The sequence below is a fragment of the Ostrea edulis genome, chromosome 2, assembly GCF_947568905.1.
Source record: "Ostrea edulis chromosome 2, xbOstEdul1.1, whole genome shotgun sequence".
Taxonomy (NCBI): Eukaryota; Metazoa; Mollusca; class Bivalvia; order Ostreida; family Ostreidae; genus Ostrea; species Ostrea edulis.
The window spans coordinates 63957762-63979085 of NC_079165.1; the positions used below are offsets into that span (position 1 = coordinate 63957762).

Here is a 21324-nt window from a genome sequence, read left to right on the forward strand (position 1 = left end):
ACGATACACACACTCCGTACATCAAACTCACTATACACACACCCTGTACATTCCTCCCATTATACACACCCTACACATTACACTCATTATACACACACTCTGTTCATTACACTTACAATATACATATTCTGTACATCCCTTTCACTATACAAATCACACTTATTATACACACACTCTGCACATTACATTCTCTGTACATTCCTCTCACTACACACACACTCTGTACATCTCTCTCACTATACATACACTCTGTACATCTCTCTCACTATACATACACTCTGTACATAACACCCATCATACACACACTTTGTACTTCACTCTTACAATTTACACACTCTGTATATCAACCTCACTATAGACACACCCTGTACATCACTCACACTATACATACACTCAGTACATCACACTCACTATACACACACTTTGTACTTCACTCTTACAATATACACACTCTGTGCATGAACCTCACTATACTAATACACACCCTGTACATCACTCGCACTACACATACATTGTTAATCACACTTACAATATACACTCTGTACATCACTCTCACTATGCATACACTCTGTACATCAGTTCCGTGGGGATCCATGTTAGAATAGATCCTTAGTACCCCTTGCTTGTCATAAGAGGCAACTAAATGGGGCAGTCCTTCGGATGAGACCGCAAAAACCGAGGTCCCTTGTCACAGCAGGTGTGGCACGATAAAGATCCCTCCCTGCTCAATGGCTATAAGCGCCGAGCATAGGCCTAAATTTTGCAGCCCTTCACCGTCAGTGGTGATGTCTCCATATGAGTGAAATATTCTCGAGACAGACGTTAAACAATATTTAATCAATCAATCTCACTATATACACATCCTGTACATCACACTCACTATACACACACTTTGTACCTCACTCTTACAATACACACACTCTGTACATCAAACTCACTATACACACACTCTGTACATCACACTCACTATACACACACTTTGTACCTCACTCTTACAATACACACACTCTGTACATCGAACTCACTATACATACACTCTGTACGTCACTCTCACTATACATACACTCTGTACATCAAACTGACTATACACACACTCTGTACATCACACTCACTATACACACACTCTGTACCTCACTCTTACAATACACACACTCTGTACATCAAACTCACTATACACACACTTTGTACATCACTCTCACTATACACGCACAGGGGGTAAAATGATAAAATTCGGAAGAATCATAGCTATGGTCACATGTATTTATTATAGCTATAAGATAATTTACACAATGCAATATATAAGTAACCTGCTACTTAAATTACATTTACATTAATAGTAATATTAATGCAACTAAAATCTAAAATGGAACCAAAATCTCATGGTTGGTCACATATTCTGTGAATATCATTCAATTCTCTTATTAACAATTAGTTCTCTCTCAATGCTGTACCCATAGAAATGCAGATGTATGTGCATACCTCATATACCCTAGTACTCTGTCTTGATGTAATATTGGCATAAATGCTCATATATGTAGAGTTTCAGGCATGAAAAATTGACCAAGAGTTTCTTCCATTTTGTATTTGAGTTGAGGAATATTAATTTATTATGCTGATGCCAAATTATTAAACTACTCGAGTCCAATATATTACAAATCAGGAAATTTATCAAAAATGAGATTTTTGCTTTAAAATGACACACATGTATGCCTAATTGTGCATTGAAAATTCTATGGTCTTATCTTGCATGGTTCCAGAGAGATGACGTCACGAGTGATATATTATGACGTAGAATTTCATTCATTTTTAACACTTGAAACTCATTGATGCACACAATTTGAAGTAAATTCTAAACAATGTCATGATATTTATGAAGAACACGTTTTGTCAATATTCTCTTTAAAGTATATGATAAGGACATTATTTTAACCAATTAAAAGTTACGATAGGAAACATCCAGATTAGAATAATGTCATCATGCATAGCAACCATTACAATTATGTAATTAGAAATTAAAACAAGAGGCCCATAGGAATTGATATTGAAATTATATTTACATCAGCTACAGGTTTTCATTTTTTCATTGAATTTTCATAATCAATGCACGTATTATTATATCCATTTTGATAATTAAACATGGGCCTATAAACATTGAATCAGCTAGATGTTGCCAATGTACAATTGAATTTATTACATACAAATGGAAACTAAAATATGGATTAACATATCATATTTAGGTAAATATTAAATGAATTATATATACAGTTCTGTAGATACATGTAGTTAGATAGATAATTAATCAATCAAAGGCCTACATGTATAAAAATTGATGTTGTCAATGCATAATTGAATTCATCAAATACAAACGCAAACTGAAATATAGAATATGAATACATCATAATAATACATAACCATCTTATGTAGATAAAGAAATTATTAATTTATATTATAATTAAGTTACACTGTCAGTTTAAGACATAATACAGAGTCATCCAGGGTATGAAATGGGGCGCGAGTCCCAATATAGATTTCCATTTCACACCGTGGATGACTCTGTATTACGCCCCAAACTGACTGTAGCTGTCAGTGTACATCTACATGTATTCAGTTTCAACATACATGATTTGTTTATTTAATGTTAGTGTTCATATTTTTAATTGTGATGTTTTGATATTGTGGTAATATGATTTTCAATGAGACACACGTATATGGAATTCAATTTAGTAATTGAATGATATTTATCAAAGATGTTAATGAAATCTTAACAAATTTTCTACAGGTCTTCAGCAGGATAAATTTGTTATGGTCAGTTTCAGGACGTCGTGTGATTAGCTTTTATCCATTCAATTACCTGTAAATTTGTCTGAAGCGGGATAAATAAATATATATTCACACCTTCTAACGTTTCCTCTGGTAATGGATTGTTGTACGAGGTCTTTAACTGTTTAATTTGTACAGGCACATAGCAATGACATCTTTTGACAGCTTTTGACATATGTAATATAGAATTATATATCCTTTTTTGTATTATCTCAGTGGAAAGTCCTTATTGCATACTGAAGTTCCATGTATTGACTGGTTGGCCCCATCTCACTTTTTGTTTATGATAATGAAAATGCAAGATTAAACCTTCAGTGCTTCATTTTTTTTTCCAATCAATATAACAAGAACCTTCATATACTACTAAGCCAAACATCTCTAATATTCTTATGTACACCTTATCATTACTGTAGTGCCATCATTTGAATTAACTGATATCTAAGTACTACAATTTTAAAATCACTATTACTTAATTTCATTATTTCAAAAACTTATCCCGTTTCGGGAAACCATCACTGGCACATAGCTGAATGATGCTAGATTCCCTGAATTTTGGATGTTTGGCTGAAATTAGCCTTCTTGTTCAGCAGAAAAAGAAGAAAATGTGAAAAGTTGACAAGCACAGCCAAAGAACTAATTTCCATCAGTAAAACTCAGGGAATTTAAAAAGAAATAAAAACAAGAGGCCCAAAAGCCTTATTGGTCACCTGAGTATGCCCTATCTTAATGTCAGAACCTCTAGCCCGAGAATCAGGAAATTTATGTTTAGTGTAGACCATCCTCCTCTACATCACTATGTATTTGGTTTTTCTTACAGATGTGTGCTTGTAAAGAAGATGATTTTTGAAAGCTGGTCAATTTTTGGCCCACCCACCCTTATGGCCACAGGGGTTCATGGGTCCTAAAATTTACAATTTATGTCCCCCTTGTCCCAAAAATGTTCTATATCAAATTTGAAAAGAATTGGGAGAGTAGCTATCAAGAAGAAATTAAAAATGTTCTATTGTTAACACCCGAAGGATGACTGCCAATTGCAAAAATAGGTCACGGGTGACTCATGACACCTAAAAATGTATAAAACAATGATGAGTGCTCAAAAAGCATACACAATGCATTTTTTCAAATCAGGTAGACACAATGCATTTTGAATTATAAATAACATTCACAATAAGCTGCCATTGTTTCCAATGTATTAATTTCCATATGAATTAATAAATTCAATTAAGTCATCATTTATCAATTCAAAAAATTGCATATTAACTTGTCTAAACTAGCTATGACCAGTCCTAGAAAATTGACTCTAAAAAAATCTATAACACTGTTTAGGTTTTCTTTTTTGTTCTTGCTCGATTTTCCATTACTCTCAGAAGCAGAAGTGTTTTCACAATTTCTTTTCTATCCTCTTCCAAAAGGTAATTGTAACGTTTACTGTAGTAGAGAATGGGTCTCTCTTCCTCCTTTAATTTAACTGATCCACGTGATGATGTCTGAATCTTCTTCATTGTATTTTCCTTTATGAAAAACCTTGAAAATGTGACCTGTAATGAAATATGAAGTCTTCTAGAGAAACTATTCATTGCTGTATTTAAGCTCAGATGCATTGTTTCATCAATGCCATAAATATCTCTTCAGTGAATGAAACAAAAGGCCCACAGGCCTTATTGGTCTCCTGAGTACTAGTTAAAAATATCGCTAATCCCAAGGGCTATGAAATCTAGAAATCAAAGTTCTGAAAGTACTGATGGGAGTTGATTTTATGTAGGTTTGCACCAGATGCTTCTTAAATTAAAAATTATCTTTTTTTAAAAATTGAAAAGTATCCTAAAAAGTCATTAACTTATGCATAAATGTACGTTGTGTCTCTAAAACAATCAAAGTGCAATTATTTATGACTACATACAGTTGTACATACATGTATATACAATGTACACTGGTGAGTTAACACCTTGTCTGGATTGTATTTTACTATTTCAACATATATACATTTACCTTTAGAATTGCTAATTTATTTAAAATATTTTACAACATTAATATTCTAACACAAAATCATTTTTGAAAAACTCCACACATAACTTAATAATTCTTGGGTTTATGCTAATTTTAAATTTGTTTTCTACAACTCCTCTTTAAAAACAATATGGGAAAGGATTGATACGAGCGATGGCTTACACAAATAAACAATTTCTCATTGCTTAAAGTGCAAAAACTTGTACTAAAACCTTATATATTTACTTATCTTTTATCTTTAAAATTGATCCTGTGGGGATCCGAGTTAAAATAGGTCCTCACTACCCCTTGCTTGTCATAAGAGGCGATTAAATGGGGTGGTCCTTCGGTTGAGACCGTGAAAACCAAGGTGTCGTATCACAGTAGGTGTGGCACAGTAAAGATACCTCCCAACTCAGAAGCCACAAGCGCCAAGCGTATAAAGCCTAAATTTTGCAGTCCTTCACCGGCAATGGTGACGTCTCCATATGAGTGAAATATTCTCGAGAGGGATGTTAAACAATGTTCAATCAATCAATCTTGAAAATTGTCGATGATCTTACTTATAATTTGAAATTAATTTCCAAGAGCTCTACGCAAATCAGCTAAGAAAATCCCCACGAAGTTACCTTCGTAAGCATCAACAATTGACACTGAAATATCTACAATTTATTCAATCTACAAAAATAGTCACATAGTCTTAATTTTGCTCATGTAAAAAGTCAAAGATAATGAACAGTGATCAATCTCATAACTCCTATATGGAATAAAAAATTAAGAGCTGGGCAAACATGGAGCCCTGTATATATTAGAGGTTGGATCAGGCCCCTAGGAGGATTAAGCATCCCCTGTTGACTGGTCATACCAGCTGTGAGCCTTATATCTTGACAAGTAAACTTACAGGTGCTTGTGTATAGGACTTCAGGTCCCTTTCCCCCTCCTTGTTTTTAATGGTATTTCAGGTATATTTCTGATAAAATATCAAACTTTAGAGTGTTTTCATTTAAATGGATTATACAAATCTTGCATAGAAACCATTTTTTAAAATGTCACATCACCAATTATAATAGATGAACAAGGTAGGCAATACAGCCAGCAACATTTTGACAACAAGAGTACCGCAAACAGTAAATAATACGCCCGTGAAATGCTTACATAGGGTGTTTTTCTTGTGCTATAATTTGTATAACTTTGCTTCAGGTAGTATCAGCCATCATGAGGCTGTGACAAACTTTCATACGAACAAAGGGTCTTAGCTTAAATATCGAGATTTCCTCAAAATGAACCAAGTTCAACAACCTGTAATTTTTTCAAAAATGGAAGAAAATCAAAATCCTTCCTTAGATGCACATCTTCAATACCCATACAAACACTGCACAAAAAAAGATGGTCCTCACTTGAAAACTGTGGGAGGAGTTGGGCGGACAAATTATGTACCCTCCATAGAATATTAATTTCCAAATAGACTAAGTTCAACAACCTGTAATTTTCTCAAAAATTGTAGAAAATCAAAATCCATCCCATATGCACATCTTCAGTACCTATACAAACACTCCACAAAATAAGAAGGTCCTCACTTGAAAACTGTAGGAGGAATTGGGCAGACAAATTATGTACCCTCCAAAGAATATTAATTTCCAAATAGACTAAGTTCAACAGCCTGTAATTTTCTCAAAAATTGTAGAAAATCAAAATCCATCCCACATGCACATCTTCAATACCCATACAAACACTCCACAAAATAAGAAGGTCCTCAGTTGAAAACTGTGGGAGGAGTAGGGTGGACAAATTATGTACCCTCCATATAATAATTATTTCCAAATAAAGAGGCAAAACTCCTGGAAAAAAGGTCAAAATTGATCAAAATTGCAGTATGATCTAGAGTGACCCACAAAGAAGCTACACAGCAAGTTTCAGCATGATATGTGAAAGGGAAATGAAATTATAAAGAGAAAACCCCAAACAGATGGACGGACAGACGTACAGACATCGCTGTACCATAATACGTCCCGTCTAAAGACGGGCGTATAAAAATTACACTTTGCTGAAAAACCCTACTGAAAGGGCAACAATAATGCACCTCCCAACTGAAAAGAACAGTCATTCTAAATCTACTGATGATTCTTGGATTAAATGCATTGCTATTTGGTGCACAATAATTTCTTCATGCTGTTCAATTTCATCGTTTTAACCTCACCACCTATAACGAATGGAAGGTGAGATGCTGAGATATATCTGTCTCAGCCCACTATTTTTAGAACAAGAGGCCCATGGGCCACATGAGTCACCTTGGTCCATATCAGAAGATTTTCCATATCTATTTGCATGTATAACCGTAGTCCCTATTATGGCCCCAAACCTACCCCTGGAGGCCATGGTTTTTGCAAACTTGAATCTACACTATGTCAGAAAGCTTTCATGTAAATGTTAACTTCTTTGGACCAATGGTTCTTGAGAAGAAGATTTTTAAAGATTTTCCCTATATATTTGTATGTAAAACTTTGATCCCCTATTGTGGCCCCATCCTACCCCCGGGTGCCATGATTTTAACAAACCTGAATCTGCACTATATCAGAAAGCTTTCATATAAATCTCAGCTTTTCTGGCTTAGTGGTTCTGGGAAGAAGATTTTTAAAGATTTTTCCTATATATTTGTATGTAAAACTTTGATCCCCTATTGTGGCCCCATCCTACTCCAAGGGGCCATGATTTTAAGAATTTAAAATCTGTATTATATAAGGAAGCTTTCATATAAATCTCAGCTTTTCTGGCTCAGTGGTTCTTGGGAAGAAGATTTTTCCTATATATTTGTATGTAAAACTTTGACCCCGCTATTGTGGCCCCATCCGACCCCCGGGGGGGGGGCATGATTTTAACAATTTAGAATCTGCACTATATCAGGAAGCTTTCATATAAATCTCAGCTTTTCTGCCTCAGTGGTTCTTGAGAAGAAGATTTTAAAAGATTTTCCCTATATATTTGTATGTAAAACTTTGATCCCCTATTGTGGCCCCATCCGACCCCCGGGGGCCATGATTTTAACAATTTAGAATCTGTACTATATCAGAAAGCTTTCATATAAATCTCAGCTTTTCTGGCTCAGTGGTTCTTGGGAAGAAGATTTTTAAAGGCATAGGGTCTATCTTTTATCTTAAAAATGACATCACAATATTTTGCAAGAAGAACTCCAGAAAACAAAATTGCAGTATTAATTTTGAGTTATCTATAGCTGCAGCGCTTGGAAATTGAAGTCATTTTGACGTTTTAGCCCTTTATAAAAAATTTGTCTGGAGGACAATATATTAAACTGGTACCCCGCTGATTAGTGGCTACACACAAACATAAGAGATGCGAAGTCAACAGGGTACCAGTTTAGGCAAATGAGAACAGGGAATTATTTTGTAATTACTATCATATCCAATGTGTTTGTAAACATTCTGATGAACTTTTTGTGATTTTTTAGTTATGATCTTAAATTTCGCCACCTTTTTGGAACATGCAAAATTTCACCAATATCTTAGACCCTATGCCTTTAAAGATTTTTCCTATATATTTTTATGTAAAACTTTGATCCCCTATTGTGGCCCCATCCGACCCCCGGGGGGCCATGATTTTAACAATTTAAAATCTGCACTATATCAGGAAGCTTTCATATAAATCTCAGCTTTTCTGCCTCAGTGGTTCTTGAGAAGAAGATTTTTAAAGATTTTCCCATTATATTTGTATGTAAAACTTTGATCCCCTATTGTGGCCCCATCCGACCCCTGGGGGCCATGATTTTAACAATTTAGAATCTGCACTACCTAATAAAGCTTATCTATAAATTTCATCTTTTCTGGCCCAGTGGTTCTTGAGAAGAAGATTTTTTAATGACCCTACCCTATTTTTACCTCTTCTTGATTATCTCCCCTTGGAAGGTGGCCTAGCCCTTCATTTTAACAATTTAGAATTCCCTTTACCTAAGGATGTTTTGTGCCAACTTTGGTTGAAATTGGCCCAGTGGTTGTTGAGAAGAAGTTGAAAATGTGAAAAGTTTACAGACAGACAGACAGACGTACGGACGCCGGAATACGGGTGATCAGAAAAGCTCACTTGAGCTTTCAGCTCAGGTGAGCTAATAAAAAACCAGAGGTGAGGTATTAATTGTTGATGGCATTTGCAATTGGAAGAACACTTCTCAGATTAAATAGTTTACTGCAACAAAATATTTTCATCTATTTAATTTGTAGGAAGAATTCAATTTGTATTTTATTAAAGGACACATCTCGTGTTTTCAAAGTATACAGAATTATATGCATTTTGTCTTCCTTATGCTTATAGAAATTAATTGTAATAGTTCGTTCGCTGAAGTATTGCGATAATTAGCCACAATACGGACTTAAATCTAAGCCCCGATTTCAAAAAGCCTAGTTAATTAGATAGGTAGTCACGTGGTACAGTGACGTCATATGTGACCTTCGTCGATCAACTTGTTGTAAAAGTAGTGTTAGATATTTTTAAAAACTTGGGTTTTAGGGGCCTGATTTATTTACCATGGATAACATTTATTTCGATGTTGACAAATTTCCCGATCGAGTCTTACATCTTTTAGCCACCAGTGCATACAAATAGCGACCCAAATGTAGCGAGAAAAGCGAGTACGAAATCTGCATAAATTTGCGAGTAAATAATGTTTACATGGGATCACTGTCTAAACACAATTTGGTAATGCCATTTCTGTAAACAACTGTAATTAGCGTTGTTGCTTTTCTAAACTAAACAGTGCAATAAATATTAAATTTATTTTTGGAGAAGTTAGATAGGCCTAAATTATGATACGATTATGTATCATTGACAACTAGGGCTACTGTCACGGGTGCATTTCGAAAAGAAAGAAAAAATAATAATAATAACTAGATTCGATCTCGTTGCGAGCAACGAGTGGGTCTTCCGTCCAAATTTAGATGTGATTAGATAAGAATTTGACTGACATTTTCGTTCATAAATAATGATACAAATATATTGTCTAGACGTACAATTTAGCTTTGGTAATGTTTTACAAATATTGATCATTTAAATGTTATAAATTAAAGACTCTGTCTACCTCTCGGCAACTAATTAAAGGGGTCAGCTTTTTTTCGAGAAAAAAGTTAATAATGTTATTTACTGCGATACAGATTCAACTGATCAGGCGAGTCATGCCGCCCGGAGGCCTATTTTTTTTATATCATTCTAGATATATCTCGCAAAACTGAACAAATTTTGTTCTACATGTCCTATGGAAATTTTCTTAAGAAAAAAGTTATTAATTGCGACATTTATCAGACTGTTAAGGCAAGTCATAAGGCCCATGGGCCTTTTTCTTGATATCGTTTGAAAGATCTTTCAAACCTGAACAACTTTTGGTCTACATGTTTTATCAAAAGTTTCTCCAGAAAAAAGCTATTGATTGTGACACTAATCAAACTCTTCAGGCGAGCCATGAGGCCCGTTTGCCTTTTTCATGATGTTGTTTGAAACATCTTGCAAAACTGAACAACTTTTGCTCTAGATGTCTCATTAAAAGTTTCTTGACTAAAATGTTATAGATTACAACAATAACCCAACTGTTCAGGTGAGCCATGCGACCCGCAGGCCTTATTCTTAACATCGTTAGTAACGCTTGCGAATCTCAACAACTTTTGTTCTACATGTCTTATCAAAAGTTTCTCGAGAAAAAAGTTATTCATGTTATTAATTGTGATACAAATTCGACTGTTCAGGCGAGCCATGACCCCCGCAGGCCTATTTTTTGATATCATTAGATAGATCTTGCAAAACTGAACAACTTTTATTCTACATGTTTCATCAAAGTTTCGTGAGGAAAAAGTTAATCATTGTAACAGAAATTCAATGGTTCAGGCGAGCCATCAAGCCCATGGACCCATTTCTTGATACGGCACGAAAGATCTCAATAAACTGTACAACTTTTGTTATATATGTCTAAAAAAAATATTTACGAGTATAACGTTATGCGACATTTATCACTGTTAAGGCGAGTCATAAGGCCCGTGGGCCTTTTTCTTGATATCGTTTGAAAGATCTTGCAAAACTGAACAACTTTTGTTCTACATGTCTTATCAAAAGTTTCTCCAGAAAAAAGTTAGTAATTGTGACACTGATCAAACTGTTCAGGCGAGCCATGAGGCCCGTTGGCCTTTTTCATGATGTTGTTCGAAAGATCTTGCAAAACTGAACAACTTTTGTTCAAGATGTCTTATTAAAAGTTTCTTGACAAAAATGTTATAGATTGCAACAATAACCCAACTGTTCAGGTGAGCCATGAGACCCGCAGGCCTATTTATTAACATCGTTAGTTAACCCTTGCGAAACTGAACAACTTTTGTTCTACATGTCTTGTCAAAAGTTTCTCGAGAAAAAAGTTATTAATGTTATTAATTGTGATACAAATTCGACTATTCAGGCGAGCCATGACGCCCTGAGGCCTAGTTTTTTATATCATTAGATAGATCTTGCAAACCTGAACAACTTTTATTCTACATGTCTTATCAAAAGTTTCGTGAGAAAAAAGTTAATCATTGTAACAGAAATTCAATGGTTCAGGCGAGCCATGAGGCCTATGGGCCCATTTCTTGATATGACACGAAAGATCTCAATAAACTGTACAACTTTTGTTATATATGTCTAAGCAAAATATTTACGAGTAAATAGTTATGATTTAAAACGTGGAGAAAAATGGGACACTTTTTAAAACTCCATTTTCGACCCCTACCGAGCTTCCATACTAGGCACTTCTGGAAATTTTGAAAACCCAGGTGCACAACTACAACATGTCGTCTAACATCACTGAAAATTTCAGCACTCTAGCTTTTATCGTTTTTGTCTGGACAAAATGGTCATCTGAAAATCGATAAAAGGGGGATAACTTCCAACCGGAAGTGATTTGTCAAAAATTGAAACGGCGGTACAAACTTCAAATGGCAACGCATCAATCCTGAAAATTTGAAGCAAATTGATTAAGCCATCTCCGAGAAATCTTCTGCACAAAAATCGGTAAGGAGAAAAAAAAAGAATAATAATAATAAGAAGAAGAAGAAAAGTGAAAAATCAACAATAGAATAATAGAAGGGTCTTCCGCTGAAGACGGAAGACCCTAATGATCAAACTTATTGTGAAAATCACAATACTTTTAAATCATTTTATTAAAGCAAGTTTATTAGGCCTAATCATTATTTTTTGTTATCAACACGTTGTTACTTAGGTAGTGGGAGCGCGGCGTGCTGTTGTTGTAAACACGTACGTGTTCCTTAAAAAAAAAAATGAAAGCATTATAATTCAATTCAAAGTCAGGAAATATTATATTTTATTATTTATAATTGAAAGTTCAAATATCTTTTATCTTTAATTTTTTTAAAACTACCAGTTGGTAGACACTGCTAGCAAAGTTCTGCCTATATGTTGTTACAAGGTGAGGGTCAGTTGGTGCGAGTGTGTATTGAATTCGAGAGCAGAACGGAAAGTATATGCCGTAGACCTATATGTAACAGTGCGTAGCTTCGATAGAACCATTTTCTCGCAGTTTATCTACGTCTTTGTCCAAGTGCTTGTTTGAAAAAGTACAGGGACAAATTCTACTAGGTTTTTTTAAAGGCAAAGTCGTTGTGCCGACAAAAAATATACACGTCTTGTCCCTCATACCTTCCTTCGAAAATTGAAAAAAACAAGTCCAAATCCTCTCTAATGACAGCAAGTACACCCTTAAACGGCACAAAACACCCTAATGCAGCGTTATTTACAAGCTGTTAATGTGATAATTGTTTGTTTGTAAATTAAATCTAATCTGTTTATGAAATGGCTATCAACTGTTTTCAAATCTTCTCGCTCGAGGTCGCATATGACGTCACAGATAATGGCGCGTAAAATATCGAAGAAAATATGCATATCGCAAGATTTGAATTTCATCGCTTTCAAACTCGAAAACTACGCAAACTGTTTCATTTAAAACACATGTAAAGTAGTTTTAGGCATGAAATGAATTAATTTTGCTGAAAAAATTAAAAAGTTTAAAAACATGCGATGTGTCCTTTAAGACGTGACTTTATAGTATAACTAAACTTTAAGTAAATGATACAGCTATAAGGCTTATCATTCAACATATTACATGATGAACAGAATATCAAGAATACATGTTTTTTTATTCCCTCTTTTAAATTGAGCAATTTTGACTAAAACTTAATGGGTTCAACTTTGTGTATAAATAATGAAGATTATGTGAATCAACAAAGAAGCGCATATAGAATGTGAGTGTGGTTAATTCTACACAATGTGTGCTGTAAAATTCTAATTGAATATCAGTCGGCTATAATGGAAAGATATATTTCACCATTATGTATTTAAAAGGCAATAAAATAATTCAATCTAACTATTTAGAAAAGGAAAACTTAAATGCTATTTTATTCATTACATGTATTGATTGTTACATGGGTACAAATGCTCTATCTGTCAATTAGCTGACGCTTGTTGCTCAAGATTGATTGATTGCGGTTTTACGCCGTTTTGACAATATTTCAGCCATTCTATGGTGGTTAAATAATTGAAATATATTTGGTTGTGAGTGTTTGAGCCTCCCTGATGGCCCCCAGTGAGCATACTCTTTTTCAAAAATCAGGGAAACAATCTTTTGCATGTCAAGGAGACTGCAATCCTTGACAGGGGACACCCTTTAACGTCCCATCCGATGGACATAAAAGTTAAAAATACATACACAGGTCAAAATAAAGATAATTTTGTGTATATCAACATTTGTCATATCAAAGGATTCAACTTTTTCTGTAAAAATTGCATTCTTGTAAATATTGTATTATATTATTCATGTATTCTAGGATTATATGCATAAAGTACAAGTATTTACACATTTTTAAATTAATGATTTTATTCATCTTAAGTGTATATTATTGAAATTGATTTGTTGAGAAAATGAATAAATATCAGCGCATTTCAAAAAATATTATTTAAAACAGAGGTGAAAATGTTAGAACATTAAAATTTGATCTGAAATTGTCAACCGATTCTTAAAAAAAAATTATACCGACTTATAAGCAGGTCAATGGCAAATCCCTCCAAAATAGCCTACAAAATATACAACCGACTTATAGGCGAACCGACCTATTGGCGAGTATATACGGTAGGTAAGAGGAATTCCAATAATAGGCCTCTGTGGGGTTTTTTAGGTATCCTGTTATAGATTTTCAGTCAAATTGTCAGTACATTTATTTATATTTCCTTTGTCATGGAACTTACAAATCCATCTTGACAAATCAGAATCATGGCCACAAAATTGATAAAGCCGAAAGTCAAAACATTGATGGTTCAGTTGGGAAAAAATTAATCTAGAAATTAAAGGCGAAAATATAACTGTTACACTGTACCTTGCTGTTAGTTATTTAACAGTATTAAACAAATGCAGGAAGTAACGCCAGTGTTTGATTTATTTATTTGTGTGAATGAAATATGATTATCTAAAATTTAATTTTCTGTATAATCTCGATTATGAATCAAAAGATATCTCTCATTCAATTCGATAATCGATTGCAAATTTCTTCCGATTCTCAAACACTAATCACTATTAATTTTGCATTGCTTACCGTCTAGGTATGAAAATCCTAAAATGAAAAGTCACTAAATTTTCCATTCAAATGATATAACTTCCATTACACAATATTCTATCTTCTGAAATTGAAGAGTTCCTATAGTCTGTATTATCTAGTTAGGCCACACTTTTTTAATTCATTGGTTTGCAGACTTTTTTCTTCAAATTAGGGTTGGGAGGGAGGGGGAAAAAAATGAAATAAACATTAAAATATCTATCATTTTATTTTCAATTAATCATTTAAGTTAACATCATTTGTGAATATACAAATACACAAAACATATGCATTAAATATTTAATTAGATAAAAATTCTAGTATGCAATGAATTTAAAAAAAAATCAATTTCAAATTCAGTGTATAACTATTATATCTAGGTAATATTACCTTAAGCTGAAAATGTGTAAGGTATATGTCATATCTCTTTGATGTTGTAGAGTATTCAGTATAAATTATAATGCTGTTCAGTAATTTTGCTGTATATGCTGAAGCAAAGATTTTACAGTTACCATATTAACAAAATGTAAATATAATGAAAACTAGTTCTAATTGTAACGGGGACCGTTACAGATGTTCCCCAAACCTCCCCCAATTAAAAAGTGATGTCCTTGTGAATCTATAGGAAAAAATCATTTTATTTTAGCCTTTAATTACATGTAGTACGTTCAATATGGTCATTTCAGTACCAAGAAATGAAAGAAAGCGTTGCACGTGCATACACGCGCACGCATGTATGATTCCGATTTTTTGTTGATGTCGTTCAACAGGCATTTGTATCATATACCCACAGTATGAATTTCATAACGTTTCCACCAAATATAAGGAAGTTATAGCGATTTTAAAATCGTCCAATCAGAAATCAGCACACGTGCATGCACGTGCTGAGCAGTAATTCTAACCACAGCAATTTGTAAGAAGTACCAAGATACATCTAAACCCCTAATATGAATAGAATTTGATGAAAAACAAAAACGTTATCGTCCTTTAAAAATTGAACATTTAAAAAACGTTGCACGCGCATGCGCGTGTGCGTTGGCATTTTTTGTTACACCAACATATAGATACACATATTGTCTACATATGCTGTGAATATCATCTCATTCGCTTCATAAATAAGATAGTTACAAACGTTTTAGCATTATCCAATCAAAATGAAGCGCACGTGCATGCGCGTGCACATTGGTAATTTTGACCATGTAAATCAGTTAAGGGTCTCAATATCTACCTATGATATGAATTTCAAGCCATTTCAATGAACAACAAAAAAGTTAGACTGATTCCAAAGTTAGCGTACAAATTTTGTAATGTGCGTGCACGCGCATGCGTGCGTGTGCTGGCAAAATAATAATTATTTTTCATATGTACAAATGATATACTATCATCCTATTTAGGTTTTATATCGCTTCCTTCAATATTCTGATTTTCCATTTTTTGTACCAAAATTGCAATGCACGTGCGCGCGCGTGCATGCACGTGCAAACAAAATGACTATCACTATGCACATCTACAAACGCTATACTATCATCCTGGAAAGTTTCATATCGATCCCTTTTGTAGTTTCTGAGAACACTACCGGACAAAAAAGTACCGGAGAAAAAGAATAATAACTAGACACTCATTACTAGTAATGAGTAGGTCTTCCGTTTGTTCACTTCCGGTAAAGAGTTTTCTGATCCTACGAAAACCATTCAAATCTATCAGAGAGTGTACTTGAACAATAAGTGAGAAATGTATTATCGAATTTTTTACTCATTTCTTGTAACTTCTGGTGACGACCGGAAGTACTATTCAGATGTGTTTTCCTATAAATGACAGCGACTCTTTACTGTCTCTATTCCCTGAAAATTTCACGTCTCTATCTGAAAGAGTTCTCAACAAAAAGAAGTACATTGTAAACTAAAGAAAGAAAAAGTAGTTGGTAACTACCGACCGGAAGTCAATTTAGAAAAACAAAATAATCAAAACTCTAGAAGTTGATACTGTTCTTAAGACATGTGAGAATCATATGAAAGACTTCAAATATAAGCGAGAGTTATGGGGACAAAGAGACGAAAAGTAAAAAAGTATTTTATCAAGAAACCGAAACTAGTCGTTTTGACTACCGACGGGGTCAATATTCTTTTGACACTTTGAAAGAGACTTAATAAACAAGTATAGGTTTCAATTTAAAAGAATTCTTTTGAAATTTACGATTATTTCAATCACTTCCGGTGACGACAGGAAGTGACGGTCGACATGTTCAACCCCCTACAGCACGGTTACAAACGGAGATTGATGATCCCTGAATATTTGATGAACCTATATTTTACCTTTTCCAAGAAAAATGCTGGACAAAATTCCTTTTGAGAAACAGAAAATCGGCCATATTTTCCGACCAGAAGTGAATTTTGTAAAAACAAAAATAATTATAGCAAGGTCATTTCATAAGACATTATTCCTAAAAATTTCAAGAAAATATGTCCAGCCATCTCTGAGAAATCACTCGAAGAAATCAGAAAATCGACATTTTTTAAATTACTTCCGGTATAGACCGGAGGTGTCGGACAAAAAAATTGAATGTATGTGTACAATGGACTGATGTTAGTTGATCAACTCTACAAGTTTCAAGCGTCTATCTGTATTCATTATTGAGAAACTGAAAAAACAAGGTTTGAATATGTCCACCCCATATCTCACGACCGGAAGTGAATTTTACAAAAATATTTAAACATACTCTAAGACATTTATAGTGTCTATAACATATGTAAAATTCAAATCATTAACTTGTTTTATGACCGAGATTTATGGCACTGAAAAATGAGAGAATGAATAGTCTTACTTTGATATAACCGGAAGTTGGAGATTCAACTTCCGGTGGGGTCAATAGTTTTTGAGAATTAGAACGAGACCTAATAAACCGATATAGGTTTCAATTTCAAAGAAAAAAGTTTGGAATTTTTTATTCATTTAATCACTTCCGGTGACGACCGGAAGTGACGCCCGACATTCTTTGCCCCCTATTGCACGCCTACAAAGTGAGATCTATTAACTCTAAAAATTTGGTGACTCTATCTTTTACCGTTTCTGAGAAAAACGCTGGACAACGAAAACAGTTAATAAGTCGTATTTGCCGACCGGAAGTGAATTTTACAAAAATATTTGACGTTACTCTAGACATTTATAGTGACTATAATATATGTAAAACTCAACTCATTAACTAGTTTCATAAGCGAGATTTATGGCACTGAAAAATGAGAGAATGAATAGTCTTTCTTTGCTATAACCGGAAGTTGGAGATTCAACTTCCGGTGGGGTCAACAATTTTTGAGAATTAAAACGAGATATAGTAAACCGAAATAGGTTTCAATTTGAAAGAAAAAAGTTTGAAATTGATGATTCATTTAATCACTTCCGGTGACGACCGGAAGTGACGGCGACAAAAAATATTGCGTGCATGCACCATAGAGAAAATAGATCTATCATCCCTGAAAGTTTCATTCGATTATCTTTAGTGGTTTTCAAGTTTACCCCCGGACAAAGTTGCTGACAAAAACCGGAAAATCGGACGAATCTCACGAACGGAAGTGAATTTTGAAAAAATGAAAAAAATGCCTCAAGGTACACTCGTTCTCTTCAATCTGTGAAAGTTTCAGGAAAATCCTTCCAACGGTCTCGGAGACGAAAGGGAAAAAAAAAATAATAATAAACAGTAGAATCACTAGAAGGTCTTCCGTTGGTAACGGAAGACCTTAATAATAATAATAATAATAACTAGTACTTATTGTAACGGGGACCGTTACAGATGTTCCCCAAACACTCCCCCATTTAGCAAGTGGTGTCACTTATTTCAGTACAAGTGGTTTTGACCATTGGAAACTGTATAGCATGTGAATATATAACTATCTTTTAACATTCAGTCCATTCCATACTAGTTCAAATCAGTTATAAAGATCTGAGAGTTTTGTTCACGTGCACGTACGTGCTTGCACGTGCATATAAATAATTCGACCATCTCGATACATTACAAGTCTTACCATATGAGTACAACAGAAGTTTCACAACTGTTCAATGAAAAACGAGAAATTAACGGCAACTCAAAACTACAAAGACCGAAATCAATGCACGTGCATACACGTGCGCGTGAGTATGACACAACAATTTTGTTGATGCTAATCAATAGACATTTGAACAATATACTTACTATATGAATTTGGTATCGATTGCTTCACTCATAAGAAAGTTATTGGGATTTCAAAATCGTCCAATCAGAATTAAGCGCACGTGCATGCGCATGCAGGGAAGTGATTTTGAGACTATTAATAAATTGACAGGCCCAAAACATACCTGCAACCTAATTTTCAAACCTATTCATTGCAATCTCAAAATGTTATAGACCAATATTTAAATTTAGACGTCAAAAATTACATTGCACGCGCATTCACGTGCACGCGATTTTCATAATGGAAAATTTGTTGACATCATTTCATAGACATTCATATCATAGATCCTCAGGGTAAATTTGAATTCATTTCAGTTTTTAATTCAATAGTTATGACCATTTTAGTACCCGAAAAATGAAAGAAAAGCTATGCACGTGCATACACGCGCACGTGAGTATGACTCAGCATCAATGTTGATGTCATTCAATAGACATTTGATAGATATACTTACAGTATAAATTTCATATTGTTTCCATCATTTATAAGAAAGTTATGGCGATTTGAAAATCGTCCAATCACAATTTAGCACACGTGCATGCACGTGCCGGATGGTAATTATGACTGTACACTTTTGTTAAGAATATCAAGATACATATACAATACAAGTTTGAAAAGATTTTGACAAAAAACAAAAACGTTATGGTCATTGAATTAATTGAATATTCAAATGTCAATGCACGTGCGTGCGCATGCGCGTTTGCAATTTTTATTACATCGGTCTGTAGATATTTGGCATGTCTACCTATCCTGTAAATATCATTAAATTTCCTCAATTGGTATGAATGTTATAAATGGTTTTGTATTATCCAATCAAATTGAAGCACACGTGCATGCGCGTGCAGAATTGAAATTTTCATGATGCTAAACAGTTAAGGGTCTCAAGTTATACCTGCAATATAAATATCAAACGATTTCATTGAAAAATAAAAAAGTTAGACGCATTCCAAAATTTGTAAACAAAAAATCCAATGCACGTATATGCACATGCATGCATTTTCAGACAAAATGACGTTCGTTCCGCACATCTACAAAGAGTATTCTATCATCCTAAAAAGGTTTCATTTTGATCCCTTCAGTAGTTTCTGAGAACACTCGTGGACAAAAAAGGGCGACAAGAATAAAGAAAGAATAATAAAAATAATAATAATAATAATAAGAAACAGAGTAAAACCAATATGTTCCCAAACTTTGTTTGGGGAACATAATAAGAAACAGAGTAAAAACAATATGTTCCCAAACTTTGTTTGGGGAACATAAAAATAATATAAGCACTATCACAATTTTATGTAGTAATTTTATTTCTGATTTCAGAATGTTTAAACCCCATGACATAATTTTTAACCCCATTTTCCCCACAAAGACATGCCCTTGGAATTCTCTATCAGAATTCATCTTTTTTGAAAAAGTGTATTTTGTTTTCCATTTTTATCTTTCCACCACTAAAAAAAGTATACTAATTTTCAAAATATGCATACCTTTCTGAGTTTCATCAGAGAATTGGTCATATTTTTAAAGGGCGTTCATTAAAATCAAAAGCACCTGGCAATTTCTCATGCTGTTCTATTCCCTGTTCGGATTATCATCCTAATCTTGTGACCTCCTAGCTCCAAAATTCAGTGTACCCAAAGGTGAAATGTTTAACGAAGTGCAATGTTTATGAAAGGCAAGCTAAGATGATGTGTGACGTCATGTCTACGTTTCGACATACTCCATAATAAGACTGACAGTGGCGGATCTAACTACGTACAGGTACTTGTTATTATGTTCCCCAAACAAAGTTTGGGAACATATTAATTGAAGATTGCAGCCAAGATAGTTTGCTTTGTCTGCCTTTTCACAATATTATTGAATTATCTTTCAGCCACTAGTGAGAATGAAAAATAAACACCAATTGGTACTTTACATGAATTTATTGAGCAATGACATCATAAAAACACAATACACCAGTGTTGGATGATACTGGCCGCAAAAATTAGTAGGAGTCAAGGGAGACAACTAGGATACCATAAACCAATGGGCAAACTAGTGGCCTCGCTTTGATGCGAGTGCCAAGGAAACCCCATGCCTAACACGCATGGTGGCTAGGCACACAAGCTGCACAGCTTTTACACCCTGTCTCTGGCTTGCTACCTGGTTTAGAACTTTCACACCACCCAGCCTGTAGCCTCTCCTCCTTTTATAGAGGTAGAGGGGGTCTGAGCACTGAAATGCTGCAGACCCCAAGCAGTTTCCAGTTATTCCACACATTTGCTCAATGGCATTTAACTTCCATGTTAACACACAGCCATGAGACATCCCTCATGCTTTGATGCAGATGGGCAGAGACAACAGGTTAAGCTTGTACACTTATTGGCCTTAATGTTTCCCTGACTCCTCCCCCTTAAAATTGCGACAAATGTAAGAAAAGAAAAATTATCTGGATATTTATTCAATAGTCCTCTTTCGTTGACTGGTTGGCAATTAGCAAGGTGCAACTATCGTCATATGAGCAGTCCTATGCAAGTACAAAAACAGGCTCAGCTTAACTGAATCCACGCCCTGCGATTTACCTAAAAATATAACATACTTGGCGCAGATTATTTGACCAAAGTAAAACAAATTGATGGTTTACTTAACTTTTTCAAAATATGGGGAGGGTGGGTGGGTAACGTGCTGTTGTTCCTTCCACTTGAGTGGGGTGCAAAAAGGAAGAG

The 21324-nt window shown here is 34.4% G+C and overlaps 1 long non-coding RNA gene across 1 annotated transcript in view; it reads right to left on the reverse strand.

Moving 5' to 3' along the window:
* Positions 1 to 1246: 1246 nt before the first annotated feature.
* LOC130052260 (uncharacterized) overlaps positions 1247 to 21324 on the reverse strand; it is a 31347-nt gene continuing 11269 nt past the window's right edge. Inside the window, exon 2 of the long non-coding RNA XR_008800619.1 lies at positions 1247 to 4358. This is a non-coding gene — a long non-coding RNA (uncharacterized LOC130052260). The remainder of the gene's footprint in view (positions 4359 to 21324) is intronic.